This window comes from Populus nigra, chromosome 4, assembly GCF_951802175.1.
Source record: "Populus nigra chromosome 4, ddPopNigr1.1, whole genome shotgun sequence".
Classification (NCBI taxonomy): Eukaryota; Viridiplantae; Streptophyta; class Magnoliopsida; order Malpighiales; family Salicaceae; genus Populus; species Populus nigra.
The window spans coordinates 15,851,814-15,870,965 of record NC_084855.1 but is presented as its reverse complement, the minus strand read 5'-3'; the positions used below and the strand labels follow the sequence as shown (position 1 = coordinate 15,870,965).

At 35.8% G+C, this 19,152-nt stretch overlaps 1 pseudogene; it reads left to right on the top strand.

Moving 5' to 3' along the window:
* The first annotated feature begins 3,037 nt into the window (after window positions 1-3,037).
* On the top strand, window positions 3,038-8,852 carry LOC133691725 (uncharacterized; annotated as a pseudogene).
* The last annotated feature ends 10,300 nt before the right edge of the window (window positions 8,853-19,152 follow it).

The window sequence follows — 19,152 nt, the reverse complement described above, 5'->3', positions numbered from 1 at the left end:
CGAGGAAATAGCCAAGGTTGGTTTTGGAATGAACTAGAAGCCATATTCAAGAGGAGATTACATGATGAAAGCAATGAAATTCGATTGAGAATTTTGGCCTTAGGTATATATGGTTTGGTTCTTTTCCCATCTGCCGAGGGGATGATCGATTTTGAGGCTGTTAATGTATTCAAAAATGTGGCAGCCCTTAAAATTAACCCTGCTACAACAATATTGGCAGAAACTTTCTCATCCTTGAATTATTGTAGAAAAGCTGGAAGGGGTCGTTTAAGATGTTGTTTGCAGTTGTTATTTGTCTGGACTGTGAGTCATATGATCGAGGGGAAGATTTCAGGTTTGGTTGGTACCCCATGGCATCTTTATTCTAAGCTGGAGAATTTTGCTGAAAAACATTTGCATGAAGTAGGAAGAACCACATGGGAATCAATGTTCCTGAGTCTAAGTAAATCTCAATTTCATTGGAGAAGTCGATACTCTTATTTCAAATCTTATCTGGCATACTGTGGTGAGTACCAATGGGTCCCGTTGATAGGAGCCCGCTGCTGTATTAGTTACTGTCCCAACATGGTCTTACGACAGTTTGGATTTGAGCAGTTTATTCCAAGGACTACCAAACTGGGAACATTTTATGAAGATTTCAAGACCTCGAAGAAATTATTGGAGTCAGTGAAGAAGGCATGGAAACATCCTGGTAGAGTTACTTCTGCTAAGAGAGTAGAAGGAAAAACAACTGAAGGATATCCAATATGGCAAAAGAAGAGAGGGAAAGGGTACAAAGTTCCTCATTTTGAAGGGCCACCCAGGTCTTTGATTCAGTCTGCTGAAGACATACACGAAGAAGTTCGCGCCCAACAAGAATCTTATAACCTAAGTTTGAATGCTAAAGTGGAAGAGTTATAGGCTAAAAAAAGAAAGTTAGAATCTAATCTCGTCGTTCGAGAGAAAACTTTGGCTATCATACAACAAGAAAAGGATGACTTGTCAGCTCAGCTACAACATCAACAACTTCAGTTCCAGTAATTACAAGAAAAATATGTACTTTTGTCAGAAGATAAGAGGAAGCAAGATGTCAACATGAAGAGATGGGTTAAAAGAGCATCAAAAGCTGAGGAAATGGTATTAAAATTGGAAGAGAAAAATGGATCACTTCAAGAGCAACATCAAAATCAAGATTTAGTCATTGCCAATTTAGATAAACATGTCGACCATTTGCTTTCTGTTGAGCAAACCTTATCATCGGAAAAAGAAAATGCAGAAAGAGAAGCAGATCGTTGGGCTTCTGAAGCTATGCTCTATCATGTACAAGCAGATGATGCCAAGAATTATGCTTTAGGATTACGAGGCCTAGCCCAACAAGTAGCAGATGGTGAGCCAATGACTAGAAATGAATTCCATCAGTTTTTTGGTTTGATCAGAGATGGAATTAATGAGATCTCAGCATATGACGGTCCAAGGCTTTGGAAAGATTGACTTGTTGCGATTTTAATTTTGTAAATTAATAAAAGACTAATTTGTCATCTTTTCATCATGAGAAATGTTTATTTTGATTCTGATTTATGGCATCAAATTTCTCCACTAAATCGGTTCAAGTCCCTGTAGGTTTGGAGTCCTCAGTGAGAACTTTCTTAAGAGAATCTGATCTGGTCTGTTCCTTATCATAAGTTAAAAGAAAATTTGAAACAAATAACAAGCATGCATAAGTCATATGACATTTTGCATTCCATTTGTGCATTTCATTTATTTTTCTCGCATTCACTCAGGTTGAAATATAGGTCCCCCAAAAGACCATAAAATTCATTACACTCGACTACGAAGGAAAATAATGGAGAACGAAAAAAGAGCACATCTAGAGGCTCATTACCAAAGGGAGTTGGAGAGCATGAAGAATGATATTACACGACTTACAAGTCTACTCGAGCAGGCCCTAGCATCCAAGTCCGTAGAGAATACCTCTGCTCAGCCAGCAATCGCAACTCTATCTGTATCTATGCCAGCAGCTCCTTTTGTATTCACGTCTCAAAATTTAGGGGCAAATCCCTCTTTATTTGAACAACAGTCCACTACCAATGTTCCACCAGCACAAGTGTCGGTTACTGTAAACTTGACAGCTGATGACTCACATATGATGAAATTCTCTAAACAAGTTGATTATGAGAAGTTGACCGCTCTAGAAGACAGATTGAGGGCAGTCGAAGGGGCAGACTTATATGATCCTGTTCATGCTGCAGAGATGTGTTTAGTTCCAAATGTAGTTGTACCCAAAGAATTTAGGGTATCAGAATTCATCAAGTATACTGGAACTGAATGCCCAGCCACACATCTTAAATCTTATTGCAATAAGATGGCAGAAGTAGTGAATGATGAGAAACTTCTCATCCATTTCTTTCAAGACAGTCTTTCTGGATCGGCACTAAGTTGGTATACAAGGCTAGATAATACCAAGATCAAAAAATGGAAAGATTTGGTAAAAGCTTTTGTGGAGCAGTATAAATTCAACATGGAGGTAGCCCCGGACAGGTCAAGCTTGTTAGTCATGGAGAAGGGCAACAAAGAGACTGTAAGAGAATACGCTTTGAGATGGCGTGAAAAAGCATCTCATGTGCAACCCTCTTTGTTAGAAAAAGAAATGGTCACTCTGTTTTCCAACACTTTTAAATCTCCTTACTTTGAACACCTAGTGGGTAGTTCAGCTCAACATTTCTATGATGCCGTAACTATCGCTGAGAGGATAGAACAAGCAATAAGAATGGGGAGAATGGTAGAGCCTACTGAGAAGAAAGGCTTTATTGGGAAAAAGAAGGATTCTGAGGTAAACAACGTGGAAGGAGTGTATAAGGGTAAGAAGAAAAATTACCATCATTACAACTTCCAAATACCTACCCAACAAGTTGCAAGTGTAAACTTCACTAAGCCTTTCCCTACCAACCAACAAAACCCACCAAATGACCAACAAAGTAACCAAATTGCTAATCCTCCAAGAAGGAACTTTCAAAGAACCCAAGAACGATTGCCACCATTACCACTTCCCTTGGGAGAAATGTATTCAAAGTTGTTGAGTATTGGGCAAGTGGCTCCTGTTCCCTTAACCCCACTGCAACCTCCATACCCAAATTGGTATAAGCCGGATCTGACATGTGAGTATCATGCTGGCATTGCTGGGCATAACATTGAAAGCTGTAATGCATTTAAAAACAAGCTTCTGCAATTGATAAAAGCTGGTTGGATAACTTTTGATGATGCACCGAATGTGAATTCTAACCCTTTACCCAATCATGCTGCAAGTAGTGGAGGGGTAAATGCTGTAGCAGTAGAGGGTAAGAAGGAAAGAGTTTTGAAGGTTTCCATGGAAAGACTGTACGGTATGATGGTACAGTCTGGATATTTACCTGAGGTTGAACCAGTGATGAATGGAAATAATTACTGTAAGTTTCATGGCGAGGTGGGACATCACATTGATGATTGTCAAGAATTTCACCAGGAAGTGAAAAGGATGCTGACTTTCGGCATGATAAGGATAGAGAGTGAAGAAGAAAGCAGTGAAATTGGGATGATAGGCCGTCAGGAGAAAAAAGTGGAGGTTTGTAGACTCCAACCAACTATGGGTGGTCCACCAAAACTAATCCTGACCAAACCTGTGTGCATAAATAGTGGAAGTTATAGCACAATGCCTTACAATTATGGATATTCTTTCAACATTAAGGCTCCTACACCTATCTTCCATACTGAAATCGGTGGTTTAACTCGAAGTGGTCGGTGTTTTACACCAGAAGAATTGGAGAGGCAGAGGAAAGCTAAAGGAAAAGAAATAGTTGATGCTTTTAAAGGTATGGAAGTGAACAAACCTATAAGTGAAGATGAGTCTAATGAATTTTCTGAAGTTGATGAAGCATAGTGAGTATAGTGTGGTAGATCAGTTGAAGAAAAATCCTACTAGAATCTCTTTAATGTCACTTATCTTGAGTTCTGAATTACACCGTAAAGCGTTGCAAAAGGTGTTGAATGAAGCATATGTGCCCCAAGATATTACTCAGGATACAATGGAACATTTGGTGGGAAGAATTCAAGCCTCTAATTACTTATACTTCACTGAAGATGAGCTAGACCCGGAAGGGACTGGGCATAACAAGCCTTTGTACATCACTGTGAAATGTAAGGACTGTCTGATCGGCAAAGTGCTTGTGGATAATGGTTCAGCTCTGAATGTGCTACCAAGGCATATGCTAGATGAGATGCCGATTGATGCTACTTATATGAGGCCAAGCACTATGACAGCTAGAGCATATGATGGTTCCCCTAGACAGATAATAGGGACCATTGACATTGAATTGTTTGTAGGGCCTCAGATGTTTTTGGTAACCCTACAAGTAATGGATATACATCCTTCATATAGCATGTTATTGGGGAGACCATGGATACACGCCTCTGGGGCTCTGACATCATCTCTACACCAATGTCTGAAGTACATTATCAATGGTACTTTAGTGAAAGTTAAGGCAGAAGAAACCTTGTCCATGATAAGAAATGTGTCACTCCCTTATATTGAAGCAAAAGATTGCAAAGATGGAAATCTCCATGCCTTCGAGATTGTGAACACTGAATGGGTACCAGAGAATACGGTGCTGAGAAGACCAATTATTTCTAATACTTCTAGAATGATAGCTAAGTGCTTTTTGAAACATGGGCTACCATTCCAGAATGCTTCACTTACTGGAAGTTTTAAGGGAGTCAACATGATGAAAGTTAAGGCTGCTGATCAGAGGTTTAGGCTTGGCTTTAAGCCTAAGAAAGATGATTACAAGAGAGCTGCTAGGATTAAGCGAGAAAGAAGGTTGGCCAGAATGGAAGGAAGAAAGCCAGAAGAAGAAGACATTGTAATCCCACCCATCCATGTTTCTTTCCCAAAGTCAGCATATGTAATGAAACCTGAAAACATGATAGAAGTCTTGGGACAGAAACTTGCTGTCATGGATATCAACAATGTAGAGGAAGGTGAAGGAAAAGGCTGGAATTATAATGATGAGCCGAAAACAACAGAAGAAGATGAGCTGTTACCTCAGTTAACTGTCCACTCTCTAGAAGAGGCTCCAACCAATACCTTTGTGCGAAAGCTTTTAGTTGATGAAGTATTCCAGAATTGGGAGATTGAAGAAGCCCCAGTTGTTTTCAAGAAGTAATGATTAAGCGTCTATTCGCTTTTATGTGCTTTGTGTGCTTTCCTTTGAAGTTTGCTTTGTGTTTTGTACCTAGTTGGAAATCTTGGCTCAAGATGTCAACATAAGGTCTTTTTATAATTATTGAGCCAACTTCTGAATATTATTGAGATCGTGCATTTTCCTCAACATTTGTTACCTTATTTTGCTTTGTTTGACTACAAGATATGCATTTACACTATAAACACCTTCCGCTTTCAGGAATCCTGAAAGTGAATCCTCCATAAATCCACAAACATTTTGCATTGAAAATGAATGGCCAAACTTTGATAAGGATGTGATTGCAATGGATGAAGAGGAATGGAATGAAGATGATATGAAAGAGTTTACCAAACAGGTAGAACAGTCTGAGCATGCCTGGAAACCTGCAAAAGAAGAATTAGAGGTGATAAATGTAGGCACAAAGCAAGATAAAAGAGAGCTAAAGATTGGAACTCTGATTACCACAGAAGAAAGATGCAGTTTAACAGCACTACTACAAGAGTATACGGATGTGTTTGCCTGGTCTTATGCAGATATGCCTGGTCTAGACATTGATATTGTAGTACACAGAGTGCCTCTGATAGAAGGATGTAAACCTGTTAAGCAGAAATTGAGAAGAACTCGCCCGGATATTCTACTCAAGGTCAAAGCAGAGATAGAGAAGCAGTGGGATGCTGGTTTTCTAGAAGTTATTAAATACCCTCAATGGGTATCTAACATAGTGGTAGTCCCAAAAAAGGATGACAAAATCAGAGTATGTGTAGACTTCAGGGATCTAAACAAAGCTAGTCCCAAGGATGATTTTCCTTTGCCTCACATAGACGTTCTGGTGGACAATGCTGCTAAGAGTTCAACTTATTCCTTCATGGACGGATTCTCCGGGTATAACCAGATTAAAATGGCTGAAGAAGATAAAGAGAAGACCACTTTTGTCACGGCATGGGGAACATTTTGCTACAAAGTGATGCCATTCGGGTTAAAGAATGCTGGAGCCACATATCAAAGAGCAATGGTGACACTTTTCCATGATATGATGCATAGAGATTGAAGTGTATGTGGATGATATGATTGCCAAGTCTAAGAATGGAGAAGATCATGTTCAGGTTCTAAGAAAATTATTTGATAGATTAAGGAAGTATCAGCTGAAGCTGAATCCTGCAAAATGCTCATTTGGGGTAAAGTCTGGAAAGTTGCTGGGATTTGTGATAAGGAATAGAGGTCGATCCTGATAAAGTGAAAGCAATTCAGGCTATGACAATTCCTAAAACTGAGAAAGAAGTAAGAGGTTTCTTAGGACGTTTGAACTACATTGCTCGATTCATATCTCAGTTAACAACAACATGTGAGCCAATCTTTCGATTACTTCGAAAAAAGAATCCTGGTACATGGGATAAAGACTGTCAAGAGGCTTTTGACAAAATAAAGCAATACTTACAGAATCCACCTTTGTTAGTGCCACCTGTGCCTGGAAGACCTTTGATCTTGTATTTGACAGTAACCGAGGTAGTAATGGGCTGTGTGTTAGGACAACATGATGAGTCTGGAAGAAAGGAGCAAGTTATCTATTATCTGAGTAAGAAGTTTACCGATTGTGAATCCAGATATACCATGACTGAGAAGCTATGTTGTGCCCTTGCGTGGAGTACGAAGCGTCTTCGACAATATATGTTGTATTATACCACCTGGTTGATCTCAAAAATGGATCCGCTTAAGTACATCTTTGAGAAACCTTACTTATCAAGCCAAATAGCAAGGTGGCAAGTAATGTTGGCAGAGTATGACATTGTATACAAGACAAGAACATCTGTAAAGGGAAGTGTAATTGCTGATCATTTAGCAGATAATGCTATCAAAGATTATGAGCCTTTGAAATTTGACTTCCCGGATGAGGATGTGTTAATAGTTGAAGAAGACAAAGAGAAGAATGATTGGTGGATCATGTATTTTGATGGGGCAGTGAATGTATCTGGCAATGGAGCAGGGGCTGTGATAATCTCACCTGATAAGAAGCAATATCCCATCTCAATCAAGCTACAATTTGAATGCACTAACAATACTGCTGAATATGAGGCTTGTATCCTTGGCTTAGAAGCTGCTTTAGAGATGAAGATAAAAAAGCTTGATGTCTATGGGGATTCAATGTTAATAATCTGTCAAGTGAAAGGCGAATGGCAGACCAAAGAAGAAAAATTGATACCCTATCAACAATATCTCTCAAAACTGACTGAGGGCTTTGATGAGATAGATTTTACCCATATGGGAAGAGACAAAAACCAGTTTGCTGATGCTTTGGCAACCTTAGCTTCTATGGCCAAAACTGATTACAGCATCAGGGTACAACCAATCTGCATTGAGATTAGAAATTTTCCAGCTCATTGTTGTTCAATTGAAGGAGAAGTAGATGGGAACCCATGGTTTTATGACATCAAGCGGTTTATCCAATATCAAGAGTATCCCTTGGGGGCATCTAAAGCAGATATGAAGACCTTGAGACGGTTAGCCATGGAATTTTACCTGGATGGAGAAATTCTATATAAAAGATCATTCAATGGGACTTTACTAAGATGTCTAGATGAAATCGAAGCTAAGGTAGCATTGCAAGAAATTCATGAAGGAATTTGTGCAACTCATACAAGTGGGCATATGATGGCCAGACAACTGCAACGATCTGGATACTTCTGGATGACCATGGAGAAAGATTGCATTGATTATGTCAGAAAATGCCATAAATGTCAGGTGTATAGTGATAAGATAAATGCACCTCCAGCTCCTCTATTCAATATGACATCACCGTGGCCATTTGCAATGTGGGGAATAGATGTGATTGGCCCAATCAACCCAAAGGCCAGCAATAGGCATCAATTTATCTTAGTAGCCATTGATTATTTCACAAAGTGGGTGGAGGCCAGCTCTTATGCTCATGTAACTCAAAAGGTGGTCAAGTGTTTCATTGAGAAAGATTTGATTTGTCGGTACGGTTCACCCGAGAAGATAGTGACCGACAACGCCCAAAATTTTAATGGGAAAATAATCACAGAATTGTGTGTGAAGTGGAAAATTAAACATTCAAACTCGTCTCCTTACAGACCGAAGATGAATGGTGCTGTCGAAGCTGCAAACAAGAATATCAAGAAGATTATCCAGAAGATGGTAGTCACTTATAAGGATTGGCATGAGATGCTTCCCTTTGCTCTACATGCGTATCGCACAGCAGTAAGGACATCTACTAGAGCTACACCTTACTCATTAGTATTTGGGATGGAGGCGGTGATGCCTTTGGAAGTAGAAATTCCATCATTGAGAGTACTAATGGAATCTGAACTAGAAGAAGCTGAATGGGCTAAAGTAAGATACGAGCAGCTAAACATGATAAGTGAGAAGAGGTTGGCTGCAATTTGTCATTACCAGTTATACCAAAGAAGGATGGCCAAAGCATATGACCGGAAAGTCCGACCAAGGGAATTCAAAGAAGGGGATCTTGTACTAAGAAAAATCTTACCATTACCAAGTGAGGATAGAAGCAAGTGGGCACCAAACTATGAAGGCCCGTATGTAGTGAAGAAAGCATTCTCTGGAGGGGCCCTGTTGTTAACTAGAATGGATGGAGATGATGTATCTAGGCCTGTGAACTCTGATTCTGTGAAAAAGTATTATGTATGATGCATTTCATCCAATCATAATCAATTAAATAAAGTTTGGTCAGGAAATTCTCTTTGCATATACCTCACCAAAAACCTATGCATGATCTCAATGGCTCAACAATTTGATCTTTCAAACTTTTTTACAAGAGAACCCATTCTTCTTAAATGAGATTTTAAAAGAACTGATTTTGTTTGTGATTTCCATGAAATAAATCAATGATTTGTTTAGGATGATGTTCAGAGCAATTCCCTTTAAAGAGATGACCAAACAAGTCTAAAACATACAATTAGAAGAACTATCATTCAAATTATGTCTTGGATTTACATTTTATCAGCATGAATAATGATTGGTAATATATTAGTTGTCATGGACTCGCAACACATGGTATCTTATAAATCCAAAGCATTACACTGGATGTGGACAACGTTTATTGGTTTTAACTGATTTTACTCGAAATGAGGAAAGGTCATATTTGATATTCCTTTCACTTTCTTTAAAATTATCCTTTGGAGTCCCAATTTGAGCTGAGTCTATTTAAAACTTTTTCTTTCATAAGAACCTGAATTAAGATCACACCTTACACTAGGGGGCAAAAAGAGAGAAATGATCATGGAAATCATCTTGAAAGCATGTGAGCTTATAAAGTCTGACAACAAAGACTTCAATAAAATTCAAAACAATTGAGAGAATTCCCAACAAATATGGGAATAACAAAAAAAAAACAAAAGTTCTTAATTTGGAATATTTAGTATCATTTTTGTTGTCAAGATAGCAAAAGAAAAGGCTAAGATAAGATAATAGTGATCTATAGTTTTTTTGTAAACCCTTAAACACTCTTTTGAGCTTATAAAATACTCTTTCTTTTATAGCTTTGAGCCATAAAATACATTGCGTGTCTTGAAAGTCCTTTCTAATCGAGTAAGCAACCTGGATCAATAAATTGTGTTCTCAAAATATAAGAGACTTTTCCATAAAGAGTTATGGCGTGGCAAATAATTACTCGTTATTATTCATGCTGTCAAAATAAAAGGCAAATTGTTTCTTTTCTCTCAAAATGCATTCAAGCAATCGCTTGAACACCTTGAAAACCCAAGCAGAAGGTCATCTCATCACTTACCTTCATCTGAGATTACTTTTACTAAGACCTTTACTAAGAGATTTGACATAAAGCCCCAAAATTGCCTGAACATTGTTATAAACAGACATTGGAGGTTTCAGTTTTCAAGAACAAAATAGATCTTTTGAAGAATCATTTTTGAAAAAGGTTTCCTTTGTAAGAAAAATGAACATGTGACACACTACAAGGCACTGTTGAGAAATCAGAGATTTTAATGACAACAAGAGCAAAGGAGGAAATGAAATAAGGCAGTTAATTCTCCCAGAGGGGCAGAGAAGCAGCTACCAGATCCCTAATGGCACACAGAGATTTGCTTCCCTAGTGGAAAATACACATGATAAATCTGTAGATCTTGCCGAGCATGAGGACTGAAACAGTATGATTTGCAGTATCTATGAAAGGAGATTGTTGACTCTCACAATATAATCAGTTAGACAACAAGATGACTTCTACATCTTCAGTAAGAGGAATGTATATGAAAATCCCAGGTGAAGCGGAATAATCCTCATATTGTGATCATATGAATTGGTTACAGAATCTTCAATAATGGGAATGTTGCCAATAGAACAATGTTGGGCCAAGGAGAAGTTAATGCTCTCAGTAAAGTAACCAATAGAGAAAGGTGCAGTGATTGTTGGGAAACTCAAATAAAGCTTATCTTAGAAAATGAGCGGCATGGGTCGGCTTTAGTAGATTTGAAGGATGTGTGAATCAAAAGAGCTCACTAAACAATCAAGATCAAGATCCTCAAACAAGATGAACAGGGGACCTATGTTTCAAAAAAAAAAAAACAAGTAAGATGCATTGCATAATTGTTTTGCAGATATTTCATAAAACAATATCCCCACTGGGATCCAACGAGACTCACATGAATTGAAGTTCTTTTAAATCACATCAAAGATGGCAATTCCACAAAAGCAAAATTCATAAATGAAGACAAGAAAGATGGATTTTTATTCATGGGAAAAGGGGTTTACAAGTACAAATGTTAAACAGTGCGAGGACGATCAGGGATATTTTCATCTTGATGGTTAATCATGCCTCGAAATTCCTCAAATTGTTTATGCATACGCTCCATCTCTTCCTCGAACTCAAGGTGTCGTGTGTTAACATAGTCCCGTCAAAAGTCAACACGTGTATTCAGCTCTTGGTTTCTCCTCTCCAAGTTGTTTCTGTGACGTCTCTCATCACGGAGTCTATTCCTTAAATTCTCAATCTGATGATGGAGATCAAGAACCTGAGTATTCAACTCAAGTCTTCTGGCATGAAGACGCTCTGCAACGTTCACCAAAGACGAAGTAGCTCTGATACTGAGAGCAAGTGACTGATTCACCGCTTCAATATCGGTCCTGGCAGCTAGCATTATTTCATCACGAGGAAGGATCATGTCTCTAGCCACGGCTACAACAATATCTTCATTGTCCATTACAATATCCTCTATTGTAACTGGACGACCATTCACTTCAAAGGTAGTACGCCAAACTGCAGGCTCTACTGCAGGAACAGGGTTTGGGTTAGCATTGGAAGAAGAGGAAGACATGAGTAAAGCTTCAAAAGTTAAGAACTTTGAGAGTATTGAAAATGCAAGAAGTTGATGATGTCTTTTGCCAAATACTGCGTGATTTATAAGGAATTTACTCCTACCATCGTTTTGAACGGCAGCTCAAATCTTAACTATACATACAGTACTTCCTTGGAAAGCTTTCCTCATTTTTGGGATCCACAAATTGAATCTCAACCATACATAGATGACTTTCTTGAGAAGCTTTCCTCATTTTTGGGATCCACAAATCGAATCCCAACCGTACATACAAGACTTTCTTGAGAAGCTTTCCTCATCATTGGGATCCAATTACAAATCAAATCCCAACCGTACATACAAGACTTTCTTGAGAAGATTTCATCATCTCTGAGATCGATTTACAAATCAGATTTCAACCATACAGGTATGACTTCTTTTAGAATTTTTCATCAACCCTGAAGCTCATTGCTGAAATCACTTTCATGTATTTCACAAAATTATATTGAAATCACTTTCAAGTATTTTCAATTAGACCACTTGCGAGTTTCCTCGCATTTTATCATCAGGGTAGTCATCTGGAAAATAGGACCAATGTTGAAATCACTTTCATGTATTTCACAAAAAAAAACAATTTTTGAAATCACTTTCATGTATTTCACAAGACTAAGGTTGAAATCACTTTCATGTATTTCACAAAAAAAAAAATTCAATTTTGAAATCACTTTCATGTATTTCACAAAACCATTGCTAAAATCACTTTCATGTATTTCACAACATTAATCTGAAATCACTTTCATGTATTTCACAACATTAATCTGAAATCACTTTCATGTATTTCACAAGATCAATATTGAAAACACTTTCATGTTTTTCACTTGGGTAGGTCGCCCATAAGAATTAGACCAACTGAAAATCTGTGCATTTTTCAACACTACCATCGTTTTTCTTTACAAAACTTACTATGCAAAGTCAAAAGAAAATGAATTTTCCAATGCCTTTGCACCGTAAGCATTGTAAAGAGGGGGCAACTGTTGTAACCCAATTTTGGATCCACCAAGATTTTCTCGAATGTTATTTTATTTCTATTATTATTTATAAAAATCCAAAAAAATTAAGAAAAAGGAAAATTCAAAAATATATTTTTCTCGAGTCAACCGCATCTTTCCATCAAAATCGAGTCCACCGGGTCAATACGGGTCAAACCATGTCGACCAGGGTAAAAAATGAGTTTCGAACCGTTTCGGGTCAAAACCGTCATTTTTGGTCAAAATCGAGTCCACCGGGTCAATACGGGTCAAACCATGTCGACCAGGGTAAAAAATGAGTTTCGGGCCGTTTCGGGTCAAAACCGTCATTTTTGACCAAAACCGAGTCCACCGGGTCAATACGGGTCAAACCATGTCGACCACGGTAAAAAAATGAGTTTCGGGCCGTTTCGGGTCAAAACCGTCATTTTTGACCAAAACCGAGTTCACCGGGTCAATACGGGTCAAACTATGTCGACCGGGGTAAAAAATGAGTTTCAGGTCATTTTGGGTCAAAACTATTATTTTCGGTCATTAAAATTAATTTTTAGCGGTTGAAACGAGGTTTTTCTAATACTGATTTGAGTTTTTAATTTTATCTATATAAATATATATATTATTATATATAATAAAACAAAATTAATAATTCAGAATTGTCATATTAGGCGGGGCAGTTATATTTATTATAGGCGGAGCAGTTGGATGAATACAATTTTTATTTAAAGGAGATGCTTCTTGTCTCCTGTCATTGGCTATAAATAGCCAGTGATAGTTCGAGAGAAAAGGGAGGAGGAGAAAAAACGAAAATAAAAAGAGAAAGAACGAAAGAAAAAAAAAAAAGAAAGAAGCGAAACAACTGTGAAACTGTGTATTTTTTTTAGTTTTTCTTCACGAGAGTAGGATATTGTTTAAAAAAAAACAATTTAAAAAATACCAAATATATCCCGACACATCTCAGCCGTTGAAATATTCCAAGATTTGATCCCGTTGCGCCACGTCATCCGGTGCACCGAGATTTCTGTGCACCGCGACACACCAGATCAAAGCTCCGCTCATCCAGACTTTCCGTTCAATCTGCTAATCTAGCCAATCACAGCCATCCGATCATTTCATCCGAGATCCAACGGCGTACAGTGTTCAGAGGTAACCCAGACGTAATTCTCCTTTTTAGGGACAAACATCAATATTTTAGACGAGTCTCCTAATTTTTAGGGACTGATGTCATTTTTAATGTGTCTCCTATTTTTAGGGACCGACTTTAATCATTAAAAATCATTACCAATAAGCCCAAAATATAATAGCATTTAAATCAAGTAAAAAACACACAAGTAAGGGTAACCTTTCTATTGAAAGGATGTTTTAAGGGTGGTGTCTACCTTCCCTTAATCATAACTAACCCCGTACCCGAATCTCTGGGACCAGTGTCTAATTTAGGATTTCTAGTTCCCTCAAATTACTAGATGGCGACTCCAATAAAATCTTTGTTTTCCCCCAATTGAGAAAAAAACCATTTTTGTTAAATAAACAAAAAAAACGGGAGCCGTCGCCCGACGTCGTGTATCGACACCGACCATAGTTAACTTTTATCCTAAACCAACAACCTCTCCCTCTCTCGTCAACTTTGCCAAAGATAACCACATCACTATCAAAATTAAACAGCCCACCAACATATCTACCTCCCTCCCCCAATCGACTCGAGCTAGACATAATTAACCCATCTTTTATTAACCCAAATCTTTTGATCAAAATGCCATCCTACTATCATCATAAGAACTACATCACCTTTCAACCATATGTTAGTCACCAATCACCAATCTATTCCTTATAGCCATCACAATAGATAAACAATAGAAAAGGAAAAATAGTCGTGGTAGAGAGAGAAATAAAAAGGACAAAAGATTTTTTTGTTGGATTTTGTGTTTCAAGTTGTTGGTGATTTCACTGTTGGTATCGAAGTGACGAGTAGAGACGCATGAACATACACACCAATAATGGTGGTGGTGTATGGCTTAAACATGCCGCCACTTTTCTTACACAATATCAATTCCAACAGTCTTCTTATTTGATTTTAGCACTTCTAATATATTCCCAATGTTTTTAAATGTCCGTTTTAAGTTTTTTTTTTATTGATTTTTAATGTGTTATGATTATAGTTGAATTTTGATAACTGTGTAAATGTGTGACTGTAAGGTGTGTGAGTGAATTTAATAAAGGAGATTAGTGTGGGTGTGTGTGTTGTATTTTTTTAGCATGTGTTAGATAAAATGATTAAACAAAAAAGATAACAAAAATTATACATTTATTTTGATTTACATCATAGCTAAGCTTTAAAAAAAAGGCATAAAAAATATTTCTCTTTTACATAACTTAGTATTTTTTTTAATATCATGTTTAGTAAAAAAAAACCATTTTGAATGAATTAGTATTGTAAGAAATTATATTATATTTGCATTTATTTTTGGGCTTGATAACAAGTTTATTAAATCCATTAAAAGCATGTCCCACATAAATTGTTATATTGGGCCTAGATATATATAAAAAATAAACAATGATAAGAATTCTCAACATACAAGATATTCTAAACAGAAAGTCAAAGTCTATTTTTGCCACTCTTGTAGATCCAAAGCCATTTCTTATCATCCATATGGATCCAACGCCCATCCTTTTCACAACCTTGATGAAATCTCTTTTTTAAGGATAAACATCATTTTTATACATATACTTTTTTAAAAAGGTTAGATTTCCATATTTTAAATCAAATATGGGTTATGCCAATTTTTAACGATTTTGATGAAATTTGTTTTAAGACTTAAAATCAACATCTTTGATAAGTCTTTTATTTTTAGGTACTGATGTCATTTTCTAATGTATCTAAAGACCGACGTTAAAATTTTCACAAAATTAGAAATGAAAAATGACGAAAAAACTAAAAACAATTAGGATAATTGATGGCAATTGAAAAAGACAAATTTAAGAGAAAACATATAATAAAAGTAACATTTTCGTAAAAAAAGATGTTTTAAGCATAACTAACCATTTACCCGAGTCTCAAGAACCAATGCTTATCTTTAGGATCCCTGGTTTTCTCTAATTACTAGGTGGTGACTTTATTTTTTCATGATACATTTAGTCCCCGTCGTGATATCCATTGAGGTATGACAAATGAGATAGACTATATAATGGGTAACGAGGGTGATCAAAGCTAACACTTACCATCTTTAAGACCTTAAGGTGGAAAGCCTCCACATGCATGGCATTCAGATCATCTAAATATGTATCATTAGTGGATTGGACATTTTCGGTACTTATATATACCTATGAATAAAAAATGTTAAAATTTTCTCTATAAATGGTCACCATTAAAATTGTTTTTATTTGTTGCTATCTAAGAATAATCTTCTTGAAATGATCTTCATACAATATTTACCATGTCATTTCCTATACATGATTCTCTAACCATGAGCAAAAGTATGTACCTAAGTATAATGTGATATTTATCCAAGTACGGAGACAACTTAGCCAACATAAAAGTTGTTCTCCATCCAGGCAAAGGCAACATCCAACCTAAGTTCAATGATGTCTTCAAACAATCATAAAAGGTCATATTGGCCAAACAAAATGAAAAACACATTTGGCATTTAAAAAAAAAATTGTAAGTATTATATAATCACAAAACCCCCAAACATAACTTTATTTGGGTATTGTAAATATCATGTTCCCTTTCGAATTTACATGCTATACACTTAAAAATTTCTAGGTATGAATTTTTTTCATCCTTTGACATTCATGTTTTTTAAGTGTGGGGACTTTGAGTCCCTCAATAGATGGCATATAGGCTTTGGATCCCGAATAGAAAGATATAAAATACAAACATTACAAGATTTAGAAAAAAATCATTCAATAAAATAAAATCCAAAAATAAGTTTAAATAAATTCATAAAATAAAACATATATTGGAAAAATATTCATCACACATGTAAAAAAAAAAAACTTATTGGTTCAAGGCTAAAGTTAGAAGATATGTATACTCTTTATTGTAGGAAGCCTCTTTAGTTGGCTTCCTCGCCACCTTTAAAGTTAGGGAATATGAAGGAGTCTTTTTTTTTTCCCTTTCGTGCTTCTTAGTTATAAGCCTTGTAATTCTCAAAGAGAACCATAGTAGCCCATCCATTTGAGTGTAACTGACTTGTATAAATATTATAATGAAAATATAAACTTTGTACAAATCAGGAACTTTACCTATATTTGAACATATAAAATGACATAATTATCTTCACCCCCCTGCTCGAGCCTTGTTAAGTTATCTACTAATCCTCTCTGCCTAGAAAGGAATCATAGCCATATATCCCCTCCATAACCAAACATTAATATCTATTACATGTTATATTATGGCTATGCTGGGGTAAATATTTTCTAACTGGTTATTGGATTGTCTAATAACCCTAGAGAGAGCCTTAGTTTATATAGGAGGTTCCCTAGCCTCAAATTCAACATTTTCTATGGCCTTACCACATTGGGTAGTCCTAACCTAGACCCATGAACTTCCCTAAAAAAGTATGTGATACATAAGTTTTTTTTAAAATTACAAGAAAAATAGCTAACCTAAAAATGAGTTTATTCACTATAATTAAAATCCCCTAAATGCTGGTTTTAGAACTTGAAATTACACCTAAAATCCATACCAAGTGAAAAGGGAATGAGACTAGTTTTCATGGTGATTTTCGGAATGGTTTTGTACGATTTGGTATATGTGTTTGTAACTTCTTAATAATGGTTTCTTTTACCTAAAATCGTTTAGTCTAAAAAAACATGAGAGAGCAAAATTATAGCAATTTTGATTTTCCAAAAGGTGACAAAGTAAAAGCAATAACATACCTTATATACACCTTTATACAATAAATGATCGTTTATTATCTTTAGTCATGTGTCTCACTTACTTGACATGTAATGCTAGCCTATTTATCACTTACAAATTTTTAAATTCAAAAGTTATAAACTCTTCGCCTCTTTATTACACATTCTTATGTTGGCTTTTAAGATTCTCTCGTATAATTTTATCATAATGATTCATAGGAAAATAAAGCAACATGGAAAATGTTTGTGCTTAGAATTGGTCCTAATATAAGTATTTGTGTTCGATAACAAAAAGACCCAAAGAAGTTGCTGGTACATATAGGATTTATGCCTATAGCATAGGCAAAAAATGCACGATACAAAACATAGCATAAGCCCAAAAGCATCGGACATGAGGTGTATGTCAAGTCAAGCCTAAAAAATGATGGGTTAGAACATATACATAGGGTCTCCAAGCCTGAACATGATGCATCTCCAAGTTAGGCTTGATCACACCATGTGGCCTAACAGAACATTGAACTCATGATGATGACATGAGTCCCACGGGTGTATATGACCCCTAATTGACTCTATTAGCCCAAAAAGCCCTGGTAACTATATAATAGGCTTAGGGTTCCCTCTTAGCCTTGAGACTACTCATATGAACATACATACCCTAACCTCAAGCACATCAATTTGTTTTTAGTATGTTAATATCATTCTATCACAACCATACTCATTTAAGTGATATTAATCATGTTGGACTTGTTTTAAACTTAGTTGATGACCTACGTGACAAGATATAAGAGATTAAGATATATATGAGATAGTGAAACTATTTGATTTTGCTCAGTGTTTTTGAGATAGATGTTTTATGAAGAAAAAAGAGGAAAAGGTCACAATCTTTTTGTGCTTTGCCAAGCTATTAAAACCAGCCCAATCCATGACACCAACTCAATCAAAGATTTGGGTCACAGTTGATTAAGATGGTTAGCTTGAGTTTATATTGTTTTAATAATTAATGATGTGCAATTTATTTATGGGTGCCACTATTGGCACACTATAAATGCCAATGACATCCTTACCAAGTTGCAAAATAACAATAATGCCATTCCTTTTATCTTAGGTCCGTTTGTTTTGTATAAAATATTTTACATGTCAAATATTTTTTTAATAGTGGTGGTGGAGGAAGAGGTTGTGATGAGATGATGACGGTGGTGATGAGGGGATCATAATAGTGTTGAAAGAGGAGGTGGTGGTGGAGGATGATATAATGATTGAAATAGTTTGATAATATTATAAGTGGATTGTTGTTCATAAAATATTTTATGAAATTTTATGAGTTGAGAATAGTTTATAACAAATAAATTAAATTTGAAGATTGACCATAAAATATTTTTTGTCTACCAATTTTGTATAAATATTTTATAAAAAATAACCATGAAATATTTTTTTAAAAATATCTTCCAAAACAAACACAAAAGAATTCAAAAAATAGTTTCCTATAAATTATCCTACTCAAAACAAACAAACAGACCTTGAAATGTAAATACTACTTCCTACAAAGATATAAAAGCACTTTAGCGTTGGATCACAAACCATTTGTTAATCTTAATGTTTTATTTATTTAATCCAATATCCACATTTTATAGCAAACATCTTAGCTTATATTTGATGAAATATACATTTTTTTAGAATGAAGTTTATATTATTTATTTAAATTTAAATACATAAAAATATTATACTATAAACAAATAATTTATTTTATTACAATTCAATGTTTACAAAATAATATTGTAGGTTATATATTACAAATAAAAT